Source organism: Chiroxiphia lanceolata, chromosome 6, assembly GCF_009829145.1.
Source record: "Chiroxiphia lanceolata isolate bChiLan1 chromosome 6, bChiLan1.pri, whole genome shotgun sequence".
NCBI lineage: Eukaryota > Metazoa > Chordata > Aves > Passeriformes > Pipridae > Chiroxiphia > Chiroxiphia lanceolata.
Window position 1 is genome coordinate 9668282 of NC_045642.1, and position 21072 is coordinate 9689353.

General features: G+C 35.8%; 1 long non-coding RNA gene across 1 annotated transcript in view; it reads left to right on the forward strand.

Moving 5' to 3' along the window:
- Window positions 1–30: 30 nt before the first annotated feature.
- Window positions 31–21072, forward strand: part of LOC116789030 — a 29548-nt gene continuing 8506 nt past the window's right edge. The window contains exons 1-2 of the long non-coding RNA XR_004357857.1: window positions 31–226; window positions 17250–17313. This is a non-coding gene — a long non-coding RNA (uncharacterized LOC116789030). The remainder of the gene's footprint in view (window positions 227–17249; window positions 17314–21072) is intronic.

Sequence of the window (21072 nt, forward strand, 5' to 3'; positions counted from 1 at the left end):
GTGATGTTTTAGGTGGCAGCGATGATTTCATTCACATGGTAAACAATAATTATGCAGAGCCAATGTCATGATCATGCTCCCAATCTGACAGTCAGGCCAGGTGTGAGCCCAGGGAGTGGGATTTGTGGATGTGAACCTGCCTGACTAGGCTGTGGCAGGATGCCACAAGTGCCACCAAGCATCTAGAAAGGGAACATGATAGTGGCAAAGAACAGGATTTGCTGATGTGAGTTTTTAACAGCCTGTATCAGATCCACCTGTGACTTTAACAGCTCATTCTGCTGATTCAAGTGCCAAGAAATGACATCTTTTGGATCTCAGGATTTTCTCTTTGCCAGGTTTAAAATTCTTAGAGCTGTGGATGTATTACCTTGCTCCCAAGAAATGTTTGGGCCTTTTTCAGCTAAGGGTTATATGTTTCAAAGTTGGTGGCTGTTGCTCCCTTCGTCATAGGGTTTTCTCCTACTGGTGCATTTACAAAGAGATGAGAACGCTCTCTCACTTTTTCTGTGACTGTATTTTTATTCAAACAGAGCAATTTTTTTCAAACTCTTTGTGAGTATATCTGTAAGAACAGCAGTGCAGGATCCTCAGAATGTTCCAGTCCATAATTGCCAAGGTAACACAGCTGAAACAGGAAAATATTTGGTAGGTGTATAATTAGTGTGGAATCATTCTGGAATCTTGTAAATTGGCATGATAAATTCTAATTATAACAGAGTATGGATAACCAATTCTTCTGTCTCCAGTATAGGAAAGTTATCCCTTTGAAATTTCAGTGGATCTTGGAAAGGAATTAATTCTAAACTTGCTATCATGAAATGTGAATATCCCAATATTTGGTTAAAACACTCTAATATTTTATAATATATAGTTACATCAGTGTGAAGTGCTTCTAAAATTATAGGTATTGTTCAGTCCTGCATCTGACTTCAGTAGAACTTGTGAGTAGCTTGTGAATGGATATGTATGAATATCCATTTCCCTCTCAGAGCAGTAGTTTTGCTATTTGCCTGGAAAACATCCTTGACCTCTCTGTATGACAAAAAGCATTTTCTAAAAACATTTTCCATCATAGACTATGCTAGCAAAAATCCTGACAAAGATAAGACAAAGACTGTTTTGTTTAAAAGCAAAGATAGATATTGTCCTTAGGGATGGGAGTTGAGAGCTGATCCTTTTCTGGGTTCTTCAGACTTGCAGTTTCTGATTCAACTAACACTTTGTAGTAAGTCTGTCTTTGGCATAATTCCTAACCATACTGTAAATATGACTATATGAATAGCTGTTTAGTTGTTTATAAGCCTTTTACTGAAATACCTACGCTACAAATTGTTGTACCATTTTTAATTTGGTGCCTACAAGAACATTTGTTTGTTCTAACCTGTCCTCACTTTTCCAGCTATTATTGTTTGGAAAGCAAACTTTTGGGGGGTTAGATGTTTACTCTGTCATAAAATCTTATTAAGGTTCTGAACTCAGCTGCAACCCTCTGATCACCATCAGAGGCCAAGGCCCAGAGATGATCCCTTTGTAGGTTTGCTTTAAGAGGAGCAGGAGCAGAAATAAGGAAATTTTTTGTTATAGAAAAATTTAAAAACTAACAGCTTTCTAGTATTTCTGCAACATTTTTACAAGTTTTCATTGGCATTGTTCACTCTACACAAATGTCTTAGAAACACTTGGAGCAAGTTGCTCAAATGCCTTAGCAGGGCTTATGCTATAGGTTTATTGAGGCTTCCTTGTTTGCTAAAGCAGATTCTGAGCTTCCCAGGATCCAACTGTGCAAAGCAATCTGCAGTATTCCTTGTTCATGCACTCTGGTTCTGGTGGTGAAGGTGAAAAGGCTATCACAGAAGCCATAAGGGAGGGTTTTAACAAATTTTGTTAGGGTTTCTGACTCACGAGGAACATTTTTATGTTTATATGTTTGCACTTTTGGGCAACAAGCATGAAGTTTGTGAAACGTACAAGAAGTATCTGAAAAGGAAAGGATGTGGGAAGGCAGTATGATAGTGATGGGATTAAAAAAACATTAAATGAAGTGAAACTTAGCTTTTTAACTCACCTAAGCAGGAGATATTACTCAGATATCTGAGCGTGTGGTTGTCTCTCAAAACTCTTAATATCTAAGTGTTTATTGAAATTACACAGAGAAACTCAGATCAGATTAAGAGAAAAAAATACTTAACAAGTATAAAATAAAGCATGGTGTAAGATCTTTCTACAAATAAAGCAATAGCAAAATATCATTGGAGTTTATTTTGTTTCATAGATACATGATTTCATTTCTCTTGTGTTTGGAAAGATCCTTTTCTACCCATGAACACTTAACAAGTGATGGATCAGAATCCAGAGAAGTGATTGTAAGACAGTTCAGTGTGTGTAACCTCCAGCAAATTAGCCTGTGGTCAGTCTGGCTTTTTTGTTGTTGCTGCACAATAATTTCCTTGTCCTGAGTGTTTGCAGTGTCTCTTGCATATGTTGAATGGACCAGGAGAGGGCAGAACTGCACAGGTGTAGTCACTTGCATGTGGTCTGTGCCACGTGGTTAAACGAAAAGAAGTGGAAAACTAATCTGTGAAAAGATTTGGTGGTAATTATAGTTTAATGTTCACCTAAAATCAATTACTCGGACATACAGAAAGTACTTATATATATTTTCTATGCAGGTGTTGCATTGCTGCTGTGCTATCAACAAACACTTCTGAAGGAAAAGCTGAGTTTTAATAGCACTGCGAGGGGAGCTCGAGCATCTCACTTGAAATAGAGTTGATAATTTTCACCGGTGAAGTCTACTGTGCGTGTAGCTTATTTTTGCTTTCTTTTTGCCTTTTTTTTTTTTTTCTTCTAATTGTAATCTGGTTTCTCAATCAATTATTTTGTTTGGGGTTTTTTGCTTCTTCAGGTTTAGAATAAAATAGTTTAAACCGAAGTGCCTATTTTGAATATGTAGTAAAATGTTAGCCACGTTGTCTGTAAATCTGATTAAAATCAGTGTTTCTCTCGAAAACTTTAGTGGAATGGAATGCCACAGTTATTCTTATTTTCTGTGGAGAGCCTGATTTATAGGCCATCCCCTCAGAGTGATTTAAATCAATAAATGTGCTCTGGGTAAACTCAGCCTGTTGATACAGTGTTTTTCTCAGAACATAGGCTGAGGTTCTTCCCAAACAGTTTGCAGCTTGAGTAAAGACAAGGGATGACAGTCACAGAGCAGGTCCTGAGGAAGAGGATAACTGGGGTGACAGTGAGCTTCACTGTTTGTTTTAATATAGTTTTTGCTTTATTGTTGTGAAATCTTTCTAGAAATAAGGTTTACTGTTTGGAGGTTTTTTTCCTGGGAATTAGACTGAAACATATAAAGAAAGAATGCTAATATTTATGCTCTGATAAAACTTATTCATCCTAATGATAAGTAGCTTCTGCTGTAATAAACCTTAATTTACAGTAAGTCTGCAAGTATTGTTTTTGAGCCTTTTGGTGACTGTTTATTTAAAAAATGGCAGAAGAGTGCTTAAGCAAGTTCTTGAGATCTATTAAGTAACATAGCTGGTTCAATTTATCCTCAAAATGGTGTCATTGTCTTCACAGTCTGGAGGTAAGTAGGTAGAAGAATTCTGGGGAAATTTAAACCACTCACGGTAAAAGCAAAACAATCTTTTGGAGGCAAAAAATACCAATATTATTCTGTGTTGCAGAAGTGCTATTTTAGGAATTATGGTCAACATTGTCCCCTGTCTAAACTAAGATAAAATTGCTTTTTGTTTAAAATTGTGGATCAGGAATGCAGTTTTTGATAGGAAATGCATTTTGCAGATCATATGGGGGCTGTCTCAACCCGACAGCTGTCTCTTCATCAAGCTGGAAGGTAGTTTGATCTACCAGAATCTCTGTCCCAAAAGTGTTGTCAGGTCAGATCCTGTCATCTGGACTTATTGGACTGGTATTGTGTCATCTGTATGAGGAATTTTGACTGCCTTGCAGTTTCACTAGATACCATCCAATAATTTGGAATTATGAGTGCCATAATTCCTGTATATAAAAATATTGCTAGCATTGTGACTTACATCCTTCTAGCAGCAAATGACTTTATATGAGTTGTGTGACCCCTGCTATTGAAATTCATGTGATAAACTCTTATAGTTGTTCAGTATTTTAATACCAACCCCATTACAGGACATCTGTATTTATGAGGTACAAAGCCAGCACCTGTCTAATGGGAAACAATCCTTAACACACTGCACACAGAATGCCCATTTTCCTGTAGAATCTCAGATTCCAGTTGGTCATTGTAAGAGGGTTTTTGTGTGGGAGGACAAATCCTGACAATCTGAACCAAGTGTAAACTGTTGCAATTTGTGTTTCTGCGTTTGCAAGCCAAACATTTTGAAAGGACATCCTCCTCTGGTTCTCAGCACGAGAACTTGGCAGCCCAAACCTGACTATTCCTATGCCCACATTCATTTTTTAACAAAAGCATCAAGTTAAAATTTAAGAGTGCTTCTAATATTAACTCTGTTCTTTGGCAATTTCATCTGTCAAAACTTCCAGCTTCCTGTTTAACATTTTCAACAGAGAATTGTATTCTGAAGGCCAAAATAGCCCTGTACTAAAATCTTTATGTAGGGATCCAGATAAATATAGCATCTTGAGCTAATTTTTAGTCGTTTGAAATGCAAATAAATACAAGCTTTACTTGTAAGTATAAACTTGCTGGATGATTAGGATGAACAGATGAAGCCAAGGCTGTAATTCTCTGACAACATTATTTCAAGAGTTGAATCTGATAACTTTTTTAAAAGCTTTATCTTCTACCTTCTACATACCTAGGACAGTTTTTGCTTTTTGTGTGTGTGTGTGTGTATTCATTGCAGGGATCATAATAGTTTTAGATACTAGGACAGTGTTTGCTTTGTGTGTGTGTGTGTGTATTCATTGCAGGGATCATAATAGTTTTAGATACAAAGCATGTTATTGAACTTTTTAAAGTAAAAAACCCACTAAAATTAGTATTATCAAACTCCAAAAGTGAATACTTATATTTTGGTTGGATTCACTGGATGCTTTTTACGCTGGAGTAATGTGGTTCCTGTTTTTGTGAAGTGTTTTTACCTGAAAGAAAGTAAAACATACTGTAACTGGAATTATGAAAGCTTGCATTTCCCCCCTCAATTAAAATCATGGCTTATTTTGCAAGTCATCTACCTAGTGAAACAATAATTAGATTTACAAAAACGGTGGTTCCATATCATGTATTGTATATAGAAAAATTATTGAGTGATGATTTCTGCTCAGATTTATCTGCTTTCAGAATCTGTAGCTCCTTGCATATGAGATGCCACAAACTTCTTCAGTGACTATGTAGTTATTACTCAATCTTATTTCATGATAGGTGTGGCCAACACCATCAGATGGATAGTGAGAATGTGAGCAGAATTGATCAAAACTTTAGTAAATCTGGAGGAATCAGTGGCTTCCTAGAACCTTTAACTTCTTCAGAGAATCAATATAATTTCTTCTCTTACTTGACCTCCTGTAGCCTCAGAATGATGAATGTACTTTTTCCATACCAAAGCCTTCTTACTTTGTTTCTGAGTCTCAAAAATTCGGCGACAGTGACAAGTTCTCATTATTCCAGACTAGATGGTTGTGATTCATATCTTGCTTCAGCAGAAGCAGATTTTCTTTTCTCAGTGAGAAAAACACAAGATACGAGTTTCTCTTGGCTGTTTAGTTTGTCTCCTTGGGTCTGACTATGATTTTAGTAGCATACGAGTAAACACATCCCTATATAAATCTTTTTGATTCATGACTTCTAATTCAAAATGCTCTTCTAATATAAATTGTTAATGAATAAATAATGTTTGAAGCCATGAAGAATTATGGTTGATTTATTCAATTTTCTTTCACCTGTAATCCAGTGTATTTTATATTACCTGTTTGGAATTTTACAACCTTATGAGCTGCCTCAAGCATTTCCTCTCATATTCTCCTTCTCTGTCGGATAAATTGCCATGCAAACTAATGAAGTTTAGAAAAATTAGCTTGTTGAGGCCCTGTTTCTTTCACATTTCTCAAAATTTGCATTACAATAAATTATACAATTCATTGGTCTCTCCACCAGGGTAAAAGCTTCATTATTAGCCACTATTGGTGCCATAGCCAATTTCCAGTCACTTTTTCAAAATAACTTAACCTGAAAAATGATTCTTGGGTGAGTGGAAATTGCAGGGTCTATTCCCAAATACAGTGATTACATTGTATACTGCCTCAAACCTAATACAAATTGTACTCAGAGTGGATTTTTCTTCCTGAATTTCCATCAGTGACTTCTCAAGTGCTGATTTAAAGAAGTGACCAATATTGATAGGAACTGGGCTAGTACTCTGTGACATGAACTTGCCAATTATTTTCTTCTTTGGGAAGATGGGAATGTTTCCGTAATAAGACTCTTTATTCTTGCCTAGATGTTCTGCTCCTAGAGATTAATATGTTTGCATCTCCATGTTTTAGAACTTCTAGCATGTTTAAGAAAGATCAGAATTCTACCTGCATATTTCTGCTCTTTCTAAAAACAATGGCTTGTTCCCCTGGGGTTTTAGAACATATTTGTATTATTCTGTAGCTAAATAAAGAATGTGTATTTACTGTACCTAGAAAAGTTTCCTCTTAGAGCTTCTTTTTTGGTGTACTAGGTTTTACTTAAATTGAATTTCTGAAGCTGAAGAATCTCTGTAAAATGGTACTTTACTTCTTCAGTTGAGATCAGATATTCTGCTTCCCAAGCTGGCATTGTTTTCAGCTTGAGAAAGAGTTCATTGCATCCAGTTTTGAGGGTAAGTTGCTTAAAGGTTTGCTGGTTTAGGGCAGCTCTGGCTTTGTGTACCTTAAAGTACAAATATAAAGCTTTTGTAGGGTGATGATAATGTGATGTTTGTTATGAAAATAAAGGAAATTATTGTGCCCAACTGGCAATGCTTTAGCAACTAAAAAAAAACCAAGAGATTTTTGGAGCTCCGAGGTTAATTTGCATTAAGGAGGTGAAGTTCATGATGAAGAATTCTGTTGGTCTGCAGAGGTATGGGAAGGTAGTTCATTGTATTTCCTTCCTCATTTAGCCTTTGTTTCCACTTTCTCCAGTCTTACTGACTCCCCCTCTCACTGTTTGCATGTTCACACTCCTCTGCTTTGCAGTGTTTGTCCATTTTTGGGCAGATCCATCAGTTTCTACTGTGCTAGAGCTTATGGATAGATGTCAACGTAAAATGGATCAATTCTGTTAATTTGTGTTTTCTGTTATTTGGTGGTAAACAAGGTGAAACTTAAGTTGGTCATTTCTACTTTGACATTCTTTCTTCTGCTGTTGCTCCATGCAGTATGTTGAGGATACAGCATGAAGCCAATTAAGACAATAGATAATGACAAAATGAACCTTGCAAGAGATAAATGAAAGCTTACAGGGAGATTGTTGCCTCGTATGTGATATTCCTCTTTTAGGGGAACAGGTTGGCAGCTTGACTAACTCCATTGTTTATCCACTGAAGAAGTAACTTAACACTTTGCCATCTGGTTAATATGCCCAATTTAGAACTGTATGTAAGTACTTGTAAATGAAATGTTGATTTCAATCTTTAGAAACCGTGAACTGTTGTTCTTTTCGTAAGCAATAGGCAGATGCTAAATCTTTTTGGGTTTAATCTATTTGTTTCTGTGATTAATATTTATGCTGGCTGTTTACTGGCAGTATGTCTGATTTTGGCCTCTGTCCACCTGTATACTGGGTAGTTACTTTTGTTCTCAAACACTGTGCAGCAATGCTGAGATTTATCTGTAATTGGCACTGGAGCATTGTATACTGATTTCTCCAGTGCTGAATAATTTTACACACTGCCTGTACTGGGAAAAAATGGTAGCACTTAGAAACTTGTCCAGCTTCACTGCCTTGATGGTGGAATCTGTTTTCAGGCTGGTGAACTGAAATAAAATGTGATCTTTATATTTTACACAGAGGCAGGAGTTTATAATTTAATTTCACATCTAAGTTGTATGAAATATTATTGTGGAATCGTATGAAGCTGTACAGAAAATTTCTATCCTTCAAATCTGACTTACCTCTTTAAGGGGGGGATTTTTGCTCTCTAACCCAATTTGTTCTGAAAATTCCACTTACCTCTATTTGCAGAATTAATAGTGTCCTATAACTGCCTGCAAGTTGTTCTTCTCTGTATTTTAAGATAACTTCATGGAGGCAATTCTTCATCTTTGAAAGCACAAGTATTCAAACTAAGAGTAAAATTATAGAATCAGATTGGGTTATCACCTGATTGGGAACTGCCAAACCTTACAAATAGTTATGTAATTTTTTTTTAGTTATTTAGACGATTCACTAAGAATCATACAGTTCATATTTACTGTAATAATTAAGCATAGTTTTGAAGGCTATGAATAAAATAAGAACTGAAATTCAATTATATAGTGTATACACTATATGATATATAAACCATTTATCCTATAATTAAATAACTGTTCTGAGTTTGATGTTTTTATAAAGATTAATAATTCCATTATTATTTTATGATTAAATTTTTATGTGGGTACTCTTTATTTATTTATTATTAGATAATACTTTATTCCAAGTATTATCTACTTTTAAAAAAGCCAAATGTAAGAATTGCTTTAAGTACAGATTGTGTATTGTATGGATGCCAGATTCCAAACTGCTGAAGATGTTTCCTTTTTTCCAGCTTTACTCATTCAAATCTGATTTAAAAATTAACAAGCTTGCTTTTGCTTTTTCATTATTTTTATTTTAAAAGTTGATTAATTAATTATTGCTTACACTGTAAATTCTATATTTGATCTTGAAAGATTGTATCTGTGATAATCAGAATAAGGTGACTTTTATAACTCTTTGGGAATGCTCGGGTATTTCTAGAATGGAGGTAAATATTAAATTGCTTTTAATATTTTGTAAATGAAAGTATTTTCTATGAAACTTTGTTATCTTGAAGACTCTATGTTAGAATGTACAATCTTTTAATATTTGATTTTATCTTGAGAAATGAGGATAGAACCTTCTTCATTGGGTTTGTGAAACTGGGAGTTTTGTGGTCAGCCTTTATATCTGACTTTGCTGCCAGATGCAGTCATTTAAAAGGAAGCAAATTTGCTAAGCATAAAATTTAGTAGTATCATTACTGCAAAAGATAAAGCTTTAAGTGTCAGGAAAGGATAATTAGTCAGATCTTGAATATTGGCACACATATTCCTGATAGTAATATTTACTGAAAAATACTTATTTGAAATTATTTTAAAACGTTTCACCAGAGGGTTTTATTCCAGATTTATTTTTTTACAGAAAGCTAAAAATATGAATCATAATAAACTTGCTATAATAATTATTTATATGTCTTATGCTTGAAATCTGTTCATACCTTACTTATGTTCCTTGGCTTACTGTTTTCAGTATTTCCAGGTTTTGTTTCCTCTTCATTTGAACATATTTGCCAGCTACTGCCAGGGTTATTATTGGATGGGTATAGCTGGCATCACATGTAGGTGTCAGGAGCTGTAATGACAGGACAAGGGGAATGGCTTCAAACTGACAGAGGGCAGGCTGAGATTGGATATTAGGAAGAAATTCTTCCCTGTGAGGGTGGTGAGACACTGGAACAGGTTGCCCAGAGAAGTTGTGGATGCCCCATAGTGTTCAAGGCCAGGTTGGATGGGGCTTTGAGCAACCTCATCTACTGAAAGGTGTCCCTGCCCATGGCAGGGGGTTGGAACGGGATGATCTTTAGGATCCCTTCCAACCCAAACCACTGTAAGGTTCTGTGTCCTATTTAGCAAGCAGAGCACCTGTGCAGTATCACAGAATCACAGAATCAACTAGGTTGGAAAAGACTTCTGAGATCATTGAGTCCAACCCATGACTGAACACACCTTGTCAACTAGGCCATGGCACTAAGTGCCACATCCAGTCTTTTCTTAAACACTTCCAAATATGGTGACTCCACCACCTCATGGGCAGCCCATTCCAATGTTTAATCACACTTTCGGTGAAGAAATTCTTCCTAAGGTCCAAACTAAACCTCTCCTGTTGCAACTTGAGACTATGTCCTCTTGTCCTGAATCTTGAGTTTACAGGTGTGATGATAAAATATACGATTCTGAAGACAAATGCAGACTCTGCTACTAGTCTGGAGTTTCTGGTGTGGTCCTATTTTACAAGAACTGGTGGGGCTTTAGGTGACTTCTCTGAGAAGTTTGTCTCAGCAGGTGAACAGTCACAGCAATGAGAGCAACACAGATCTGCCGTTCTGCCCCTGAGAAAGGCACAGAGCCCACTGCAGCATCCACTGTGGAAAAGGTCCCCTTTGCCCTGCCCATGCACTGCCCAAAACTTCAATCACAAATGTCCTTGAAATTTCTGCAGTATGTTTGGCCACATTCTCAGGGTATATGTACACACAAGCCTGAAATTAAAAAGTACTGCTTGACATGCTTCAGATCCAGACACACGCGTTGCAAGCAAGGGGAACCTTTTCCTTTTCCTGTTTCTGTAAGCTGGGAAAAGTCATGAAGGTTTTCCAGGTACTGGCATGGCTCAATGCCACATATGATTATGCAAATTTAGGGCTTAAAGCAACCTTGATAAATTGTGTGCTATGTACATGTAAATGGTTAGGAGTTCTATTTCCTCTTCTTATTTTGATAGAACTCCCTTTTGAGCATCTCAGAAATGGCACCTATCCAGTGGGTCCCTGACACCTTCAAGCAACACTTTCTCTTCAATCAGTTATATCCTTAATTTAACAGCTTCTGACAATAAACTGTTTTGCACACCCTTTCCCACTGGGTAGAAATCCATGCTGTTTTGAAAAGTGTTAGGCTTTCAGCTGTGCCAAGAAATTCTCTGGCAAACAGCTAATTGTGTCCACAGATAAAGTCTGACAAAAAAATTGCTTCAAGCCACAAGTCAGAGGCTTAACGGTTGTCTGTGTGAAGTTACTTTACAGCTGGTGATCTCGGTTAGTTGGGAATGTGGCTGGGAAGCAGAGTCCTTTGTTCGGGACACAGGCCCCTGCTTTAGCCAGATTATGGAGCCGTAGGTAAAATTGCCTCTTTGCTTTCACTTAACAGGATGCTGGTCGCCTTTCTGCTCTGCTGAGCACCATTTCATGACTTCACAGCCCAGGAATTAAACCCGATGCACAAAGCAGCTTTACCAGTAATTGTCTGCAGATTAAATTAAATGCCTGTTCTCATGCAGTGTATCTGAATTGTGTCAGAGCCGCTTCTCAGCTTACACACTTGTTCCTGTCAGTAAGAGGCAGCTACTGGAAAATGTTGCAGTCCTTGGAAGCATGACTCTTAGTGATTTGATGAGAGTACACAGGATTTTGTGTGTTCAACATGATGTTAATTCTATTGTGTTTCACAGTGAAAAAAAAATAGCTTAGTCCGCTCATGTAACACCAATCTGTCTTATTGGTGGTAACTACTGTCAGTAGATCTGTTTTATGCTGTGACTTCTAAATTCCTACTGTCCCACTGTTTGGAAGTTTGAAATTTTGATTTTATTTTCATTTACAGGTTTAAGGAATGAGCAAAATTCAGGGCTTTTTTAAATTACATCAATTTGCATAAAATAATCTTGACTAGTTTAAGTTGTACCTTTTTCCTTTCATCCCGCGCACTGTATTTTTGTATGTGGAAAGAATAAACCTATTAATTTCAGGAAGAAAACATTTAAATGTAAAAAAATTAAAATTCTCTTGTATGTGGAAGCAATAAACCTATTAATTCCAGGAAGAAAACATTTAGACATAACAAAATTAAAAATTACCAGCTGGTAAAGCATTGCCAGTTGGGCGCTATCAAAATTAAAGAGTTTATGCTGAAGTGGATTTCTGTGTTTCTTTCTTCTATTTTTATTTTCTCTTGTTTGTTTACTGTATAACTGAATTGTGCAACTGCTCCATAAATCCTTGACTCAGAATGTGCTGCAGCCTGATTTTTGCTCAAAAAATGTATCTCCTCGCTGACTGTCCAGCTGGTGTAGCTGATGAATAAGAGTTTGGGGCTCATCACCTTTTTAAAAATTTCACAACCTCTAATTTCTCATCAACAATATGCTTGGTGGTTGCCAAACTTATCCCACCAATCTTTCAAAGACAAGCACGTTACCACATTAGTCAATAGAATCTTTGCACAGTTTCTGTAATGATGTTGTATGTGAAAGTCATCTCGAAACTTGAATTTAGGGTTATAATCCGTAAAGATGCCAAGAGAGCACGAATGTACCTTCACATTTCATAATGCAGAGGAATTTGATGAAAAGTTGACTGATTTTATGGGATATTTTTAACGAAAATGCCAAAGATCTCTCTTTTCAGAAGGCTAGTGTAGTCTTTAATGAGTAGACAGCCTTTGGAGTGAGTGTTTTTTCACATTAAGGTTTTGATTCCTCCAAGTTTTAACATGTTCTTATGAGATGGGTAATCAATGGGACAACAATGAGTCACTTTAAGAATGGGTCAAAAATTAAAGTACTCTTTTGAACTGCACACAGAATTCTAGTCAAAAAGAAGGTAGAATAGACTTTTGAAAATTAAATGCAGGTTAATTTTTTTCTATTAATGTTTTAATTTTTTTTTTAAATAAAAGGATTAAGCTTTTTTTAGTTGCATAATATATGAAACTCTACTTGCTAAAGGAAAACAAACCTGATTGAAAACATTTAATGCACACCATACCACAGGAATGATATGAAGATTGCAATATAACACTGGAAGTCTCCATCAGCATAGTGGTGGATGTATTTTTGTCAACAAGGACTTAGACAAAGAAAAGGAAAATAGGAAGACTATATTTCTACCAGGACTGTGGCATCAAAGCCCTTTCTTAGGAAACACTTGAGGAGATATGTCTTGTGCCTGCAGCACCAGCTGCAAAGCCTCCTTCCAACACGTCATTTATATTCTCAGCCTGGCTTTTCCAAAAGTATCTGGTTAAGACGCTGAAACCACCAGTCAAATGAGAACTCAGTCTATGATGTTGTTACCTTAAATGCCATGATATCAGGAATACGTGATCATACATGTTATCCCACACCAGACTTCATTGCCTTTTAATTCTTCTTTTTTCTGACAGCTAACAGGGTAGATTTACTTCTTCCTACTCAATCCCGGTCTGATTCAGCCTTTGTTTTCCATTCACATGACCAGAACTCTCGCTCGGGCCCTTATCATTTCGTGTCTTGACAACTCCAGTCATCCTCCTTCTAGTCTCAACAAATACTGGCTTGCAACATGTGTATCTCTTAAAATATTTCTCTTCTTGTTGTTTTGGTGTTCCATTGTTCTGCCTCTTGTACTGTGGGATTATTTTCTTTAACTTTTTAGGCCGCACCTTACCATCTCTTATTTGCTTGCTCTGCTGACTGTATGGCATCTTCTGTGCCAGTCTTTATTCCACTTTTAAGTGTCTCCAGCAAGTACCTTCAAATTTCCCCCTATCCTATTTAATGCATGGTATTAACTAAAAATCCCAAGTGCTATTTCATTCCTTCTTAATTGGGATCTCTAAATTCTGCTGCAGTTTGACTATATAATAACAGTCCTAACCTGATTTTACGAAGCTTGTGAGAATTCTTGGCTACCACCAAACAGTACTAAGTTCAACCAGTACTAAACATGACTCTTATTAAAAACACTGTAGTCACATGCCTTAGGTAAAACTTATCCATTACAATATTATATACTAAAGCTCACGAGGAGAATGCTGTAACTGAATGTTGTCTCCTCCATATCAGTCCATCTAATGTGATTTTTCTTGATGGTGAGTTGATAGTAGTATTTTTGTGTGTGTGTAGGAGTAATAAGGTTTTTTTCAGATATGGTTATGGTATTTTTCCATGTGCATGCTAGCATAGCGTAAGAATTTAATTACTATTTAGATACTTTAGGCTAATTTTAGATTCCTCTGAGATTCTCGAAACTACTGCTCTACTAACAGCTTAAAAACAACAGACACCCAAATTCCTTGAATATCATCTATCTCTCTTTGTGAGGTGCTTTGCCTCGCCCAAGATTTTGGTGCAGGTCCAGGTGCTGATTTCCATTACATTGCAGGACACTTTCCATTGCATTGCACACACAAGCAGGCATTGCAGTATTCAACAGAACAATACTGAAGCCCTTCTTTTGAGGAATGTGGCATAAATTTCATCTGAGAATGAGAATTAGGGTCATATTTTCAATGATCTAGAAGTGTAAAATGGCTAGGATAGTCAACTAATAGAATTTCCAAAGAAGTATAAGCAGGTTGTATTGGTTTTACATAATTTTTAGATTTCACAAATTTCTAGGTTCCTCTCCCCAGTTTCTGTTTGCCTGTGAAGTCAAACAATTTAGAGAAAAGCAAAATGTTTGGGTGATGAGCAACTGGAAGGGAAACTTATCCAGTTATCTACTTATGTATCACAGTGGCTTTGAGCTCCTTCATTACATGTCCATTAGTTCATGTTACAGTTGATACCAAGTTAATCCTATCAGAACTTAGTAGGTTACACAGCTTTGGAAGTGATAATATGGGAGGCTTCTGGAAGGAAGTAGTTTGCAGCCCTAGATTGCTATGAAAAATTTCTTATTATCTTCATCACAAGCTGGGAGAAGGACACTGTGGGCTCTTGGGGATCATGAAGGAGATTACATTATTACAGGAAACAGCAGTATTTTTGTTAGAAGCACATATACTACCAAAAAATAACAGTGTATTGAAGTACTCCAAGTAAATTTCCCGAATAGGGTGATGGCAACTTCCTAGATTCTGTTTGTTTTAGTTTTTGCCCTGTTTGAGCAGGGAGATTGGACCAGGTGAACCACTGGGGTTCCTTCCAAATTTATGCATTCTGTGAGTCTGTGATTCCCAAATACTTATTTCTCTTTCTAATCAATGTCAGCATAATCCAAGAAATTATTTCCCAGATGCAGTAAACCTTGACTTTCCCTTCTGATTTAATTTTGAAGAGTGAATTGTACTGAACTTCTCTTAAGCAATTTAGTTGAGATCTCTGTTTAGTCTGGAGAAAATAATCATAGAAACTAATTTTATAATATGGTTAATCACTACAGTAGCAAAACAAATTTTGATGTGTTTAATTTGCAAGTGTATAACATTACTGTATGTCACTGATTTCTGATAACTTCTAATTGTGCAGAGGCCTATAGGAAAATTAATTTGAAATTTAAATGTGCAGATAAGTATTGGATGAAGAATTAGTATGAAAAGTAAATAGTAAGGAAAACTTAGCAAAAATGGTGAGATAAAGGCTGTCTATAAACATTCCCATTTGTGTAATTATTAACAAATACAGTCTGCAAAGTTTTTATTGTATTCTGAGACTATGCAAAACTGAATTAGGTATAGAAACTGTTTAGGTATAAATTTAGTATATTTAAAGAATCATTCCTTAAAGAATGTTTGGAATTGAAAACTACATTTGTAGGCAATGTGATAACTGTAAGAAGGATATCTTGTGAAATGGACCTTTATTAAGCTTGATCGCTGCAAAATAAAGATCCAATTAAGGAATTGAAAAGATAAAGAAAGACCATCTGTGAGGGAAATTGCCACAGATCTAATGATAAGCTAATTTTTCAGATAAAGTGGGTACTATACTTTGCAGGGGATGAAGTAGAGAAGTTAGAAGTTGTTTTAGATTACATTTTTGCCAGGAACATGAGCAAATATCTGGATAAAAGCAGTGGAAACAATGCTTGTAGGTCAGTTAAACAAATCTTTAGAAACACATTCTTTCTTTCTAGATGGTGACATTGCATTCCCCTTTATTTCTGAAAATGCTTGAAGCAATCAGGTGGGAAATGTCCTTTTTACCCTGAGGCATCTTACCTGATTTCTAAAAGCCAGGAAAATTTTGTCCCAGGGGTTTATGTTATTGTGCATGGCATAAAGTTTCATGTGATGGAGTAATGGTAGCTCTTGTATTGCTTAACTGGAGACTGGTTTCCACTAAAAACTGATTCTCAGTCAATTTTGTTCTGACAGAAGAAGATAAAGTTTATTTCATCAATCTTTTTACAGGTAAGTTTTGAGGTTGTTGTAAACAATTCCTTGCCAAAATAAAACAGATTGCATATGTATAACTTCATAAAGAACTAATTAGGAAGCAAGGTTGAGTGGTGATTAGAGTGCTTCACATGGCCTGCTCAAGATTAATATCATGGGATATCATCATGACTTGCTTTGTTACTCTGGCTGCACAAATAAGGCTACTGAGAAAACCAGAGACATTTGTTTAGAACTTATATTAGGTGAAGGTAGTAGTATGGTATTGCAGGTGCTTTCTGAAATGCTAAGCTTTGCCTGTGCACATTGTTAAGTCATGTAAATGACAGTTCAGTTTGTAGATGAAAAACTTCCAAAATTGCCCTATTAGTAAAGGTTTGAGATTTTCTCATTAGATAAATCTTTGATTCTGTGTATTTTGCATGAGCAGCTCTGTTCAGCATGATCAGGACCAGTAAGTCTCCTGAATGTTATTTAGATCTTGTCTGTCTGGAGCTGATCAGGAAAATTAAAGGTATTAAGACTATGTGTGTCATTGAAGTATTTTAAATCCCACCTCTTAATTGCTTTATATCCCCTTTTCTTCAGTGAACTTTACTACAGAACTTTAACTGCTTAGCTTACATTAATATTGTGTATTTCTGTGGAGAAGAGCTTGCTGTGTAGTTCTATATTGCCTAATTAAGATAAAAGGACTTAAAAAGTACAAGTAGAAGGACCCTGCTATGGGATAAAGGCAGACAAAATATATTCTACAGGGAAGTTAAGTATGATAATAAACATTGAGATATACATTTAATCTCTGTATATAAAATCAGCACCTTTCTGATCACATCATTCTATTTTTTATTAATGTTAAGCAGACATTTATCCCCCTTTTTTTTTTAACTTTTGTAGTAATAAAACTTCAAAGGTGGCTATGTCCCAGCCTTTGTAATTAGCTTCTTTATTTTGTCTAAACTCTTTAAGTATAGTTAAATGTTTTCTATGATTGCCAGAACTATAGGTGCCACCTGCCATGGCAGGACTCATAACTAATCCAATATTTGCTGGTCAAGTGAAAAAATTTAGCATTACGGCCAAGTAAGCTGCTTAAATACTTTGTTTCATCCATCTGCTCCCTTTTTTTTTTTCCTTTTCTTTTCAAAATACAGGCACATCCAGACCACAGGTACTTTTGATCCTGTCAGCTACTTGCCACATTTAACAGAGAGAGAGGTATGTTGCATGAGTAGTACTTGAAGCTTGATTCCTTTGTCCAAAGGGTATCCCTTTATTTTAGTTTGTTTTGTTTTGCTTTCCTCTTACCTTCTTGATGCCATGGGAGTACCTTCAGGACAACCTATTGCTGAGTGTCTCCACTCAGGTTTGTGAAACCAAGAGGCAGTGCAGGACTCAGGCATTCAGAAAAAGCTTGTAGAACTAGTCCCTGAAGCTTTTGCCCCCCCAGATGTTTTGCTTGAAGCTGGTTTTAGGTATAAAGCCTAAGTTCTGACCTTTGTGAGGAAATAATGAATGGTAGATAGTTAAAGGCCAAATGCCAACCATATTTGTCACCTTCTGCAATACATCTTAAGTAAATTAAGTTTGCAAGAGCCCTAAAGCCTTAATCCAGAGGTGGCTATATACAGAAATTGCACCCTCTTTCATGGCAATTTTGGTTTGTGCTTGGCCAATCTATGAGCCAAAGAATTATTGTGGATTGGGTGATGTCATGAAGGTCAGAGGCTGAGCCTGAAGTACGTAAATGCATGTATCTCTGTTATTTATCTTTTACATTTTTTCTATATAAAAGTCTGTCCTAATATATTCACCTATTTTCTGCCTTTTTCCAGTCCTCAGTGATGACTACAGCTATGCCTGTGTAATACACATAGTATTTCTGTTCTTAACATGCCTGATTTATTTTCATCAGCCTATTGGCCTTTAGCTACCAAAGCAGTTACAGCAATCCATAATATAAAAACAGTGAACACCTTATTGACATTTAATTACTATCAGTATTCAAATTAAATTCAAATTCAAGGATCAAATTCAAATTAAAACTGGAAAAGAAATGTATTTTATGCTGTACACACATAGTTTTGATAGTCAAATGAATCCTTTTCTTTAGGAACAATTGCCTTAGACACAACAAATGAGATCCAGCGTGGACACTGGAGAGAAAATGGAAGGGGTTTGCTGATAAATGGTCCTGTCAAAAAACAACTCAAAATATAGGAATTACAATTCTGCACTAATAGAAGCTGGTATAAGATCTGTTCTGTCTTATTGTGGAAGCCTCTCAGAATTTTTATGCTGGTCTCCAAGATGCCTAGCTCAAAATTTGATGTCAGTAAGCCTACTGGCATTTTACAAGCAAAGATGATCCCTACCAATTTCAGATAATGCGCTTAAATCTATAGTCCCAAAGAAAGACTTGTTTTTTAATAGTAGTAATCCTTTAATTGACTGGGTGTGGAAACACCACAGGGGCCTCTTCTGGGTTCCCTGGTGAGAGGCTTTCTGTGCATAATCTGCTTTTTTTAGAAAACCCTGTTAAAAAGCTCAGTAAGTTTTTAATCTTTTCCTTGAGTATTTGTAAAGCCATTATGTTCGATACATTTAATGATACAAGTGCACTTTGTGCAGTGGATATTAAGATGCAGAGTAAGTATTGGGTGAAATAAGAGTTAAATAGAAGCCAGCAGAAAATTTTGTCCACTGGGAGAAACGTACTTTGGAATTGTATACCAGGAAAACACAATTATTTTGGGAAGGGGAATAGAGGAGAAGAATACAGATGTCTTCATTTTTATTCACATTTGCCACCTAAGAAGTTTAGAGAAAGTGTAAAGCTGCAATGTTTTTACATATTTTAGGCCCTGATGGCTTATCCTTTCATTGGGCTCCAAACTGGTTCCAAATGTCCTGCAAATCAGTGTGGCATATTTGTAATATTAAAATATTTACTAATAATATTGTTTGCTAGCCTCTCTTTCTGAGCACCTGAGAGTTAAAGTGGACTGAGAATAACCATCAACATTTTTTGAAACATAGCAGGTTGAACCAACAGAATAATAAAATTATCCTGGCTATCAGGAGCTGGAAATAATATATTAGTTTAGGAAATCTTATGCAATATCTGCCAAATGTGTGATTGTATTCCAGCACATAAAAGTGCACCAAATTGTGCCTTATTTAGAACAAAGTGCACTAAACACCTTCCTTGGAACTTTTTTTGCAGTGTAAGGTATCTACAAGTAGTGAAAATGTTCTTTCTTCATACTCCTGGAGTTTTAAAGCTCATTTTACTTGACAGTTGTTTATTTCAACTGGAACTTCTATAACAAGTTTGTAGTAGGACTGGCTGGAGCTAATTTTATTAAAAAATAAGTACTTTAAACACATCAACATTATAATTTTAGTTGCTTTTTGTAACTTAATTTCTGCTTTTGTAACTAACTACTGCATTATAGAGAACATAAATGAAAATACTGGTATAGCTTTCTTTCTGTTGATCTTTTAAAACATATTTGAAATCAATAAAATATAGTAATTTCTCTCATAAGAGTAAATCAAAAGAGAGTATATATATTCAAAAGTATCACACTTTTGATGCTCTTTACCTCTTCTCTCCCTATTGATTTTCACTCACTTAAGTATTTTTTTCTTATCCTCATAAGTCTGCATATTAATTTTGGGGTTTATTATTTCTTTTTTTCATTTGGCCCATTATGAGGACTTTTCATCCTTTCCAAAGCATGGAATCATAAAGCATGGCTTGAATTCCAATCTACTGTAGATGGCTGGCTGAACCATTAAATCCCTAAAATGTCTTTTAACAACTGAAATCTTTAACAGAAAGAATAATTTTAAACTTCTTTGCATTTTTTTGTTGTGATATTGGGTGATCTAGCACTTTTTTTTTCTGGAATTAGAGACTAATTCACTATTTAACATTCTATATCTGTTCAAGCTACTTCTGCCAAGATGAGGTATTGGAAGAGAGCTGAGAATATAGTTTCTTCTTCAATTTTATATGCTTTACCATTGCAAGTAGACAAGTTTTTATGCTGTAATGATAAATATGAGAGAGATATACCCATTTTAGAAGCTGTTGATTCTATATGAATATCCTGGGTTCACAAGTCTGATTTGGGAAAAAGTTACCATCGTGTCAAAGAACGAGCTGGAAGAATCCTTAGATGAATGTTATGTGCATCTTCATTCCATTTCAAAAAACATTATTTCCTATCTATCACTGAGGTTGGTGTTAGCAAAGCCTAATATCTTTCCATGAGGGGAGAAAAGATAAAATACAATTTACTGCACTGTGCCAATATTCAGTGCTCTAGTGCACATCTGAAAGGCACTACAGGCAGTCCAGGACAGCTCTCTGCCTGCAAAATAACTCAAAAATTTGACAGGCAATAGTTTGAATCCTGATTAGGGCTATATTAATGACTTCCTAATTCCTCTAAAAATTACTAAAGATAACACTAAACAGATTTTTAGTGAAACTAAATGCCTAGTTGCAGTTTTATTAAAACTAGTACTGGAAGTGGAGATTGCCCAGTGATGTTCAGTGACATAACTGGCAATGATTAGGCATTTCCTACTGTATTATTTCCTTTTAGATTTTTGAGAATCTTGATCTAAATAAATTTTGAATTTATTGAGAATTTAAGCAGAAGATTAGGATCAGGGGGTTTTTTTCATCTGTTCAGTGAATATAAAATCTGTGGACTTCCTTTTTCAACTTCCTGATTGGTGAAATGGGTATAATACCATGCTGGAACTTCCTTTAGAGTTGAAGTTTTTGAGAAGCTTTGAAGATTAAGTACAAAGTGTTAGTGTTCATTGGTTTTAAAAGCTAATCCATGAGCAAAAAAAGAGGACCAAAATATGTCTGAGGGAGAAAATGCTTCTGTTGGGGATACATATGATATAAACTGCTCTTTACGTACAGAGATGGGGCATTATTCTTGATTGTGT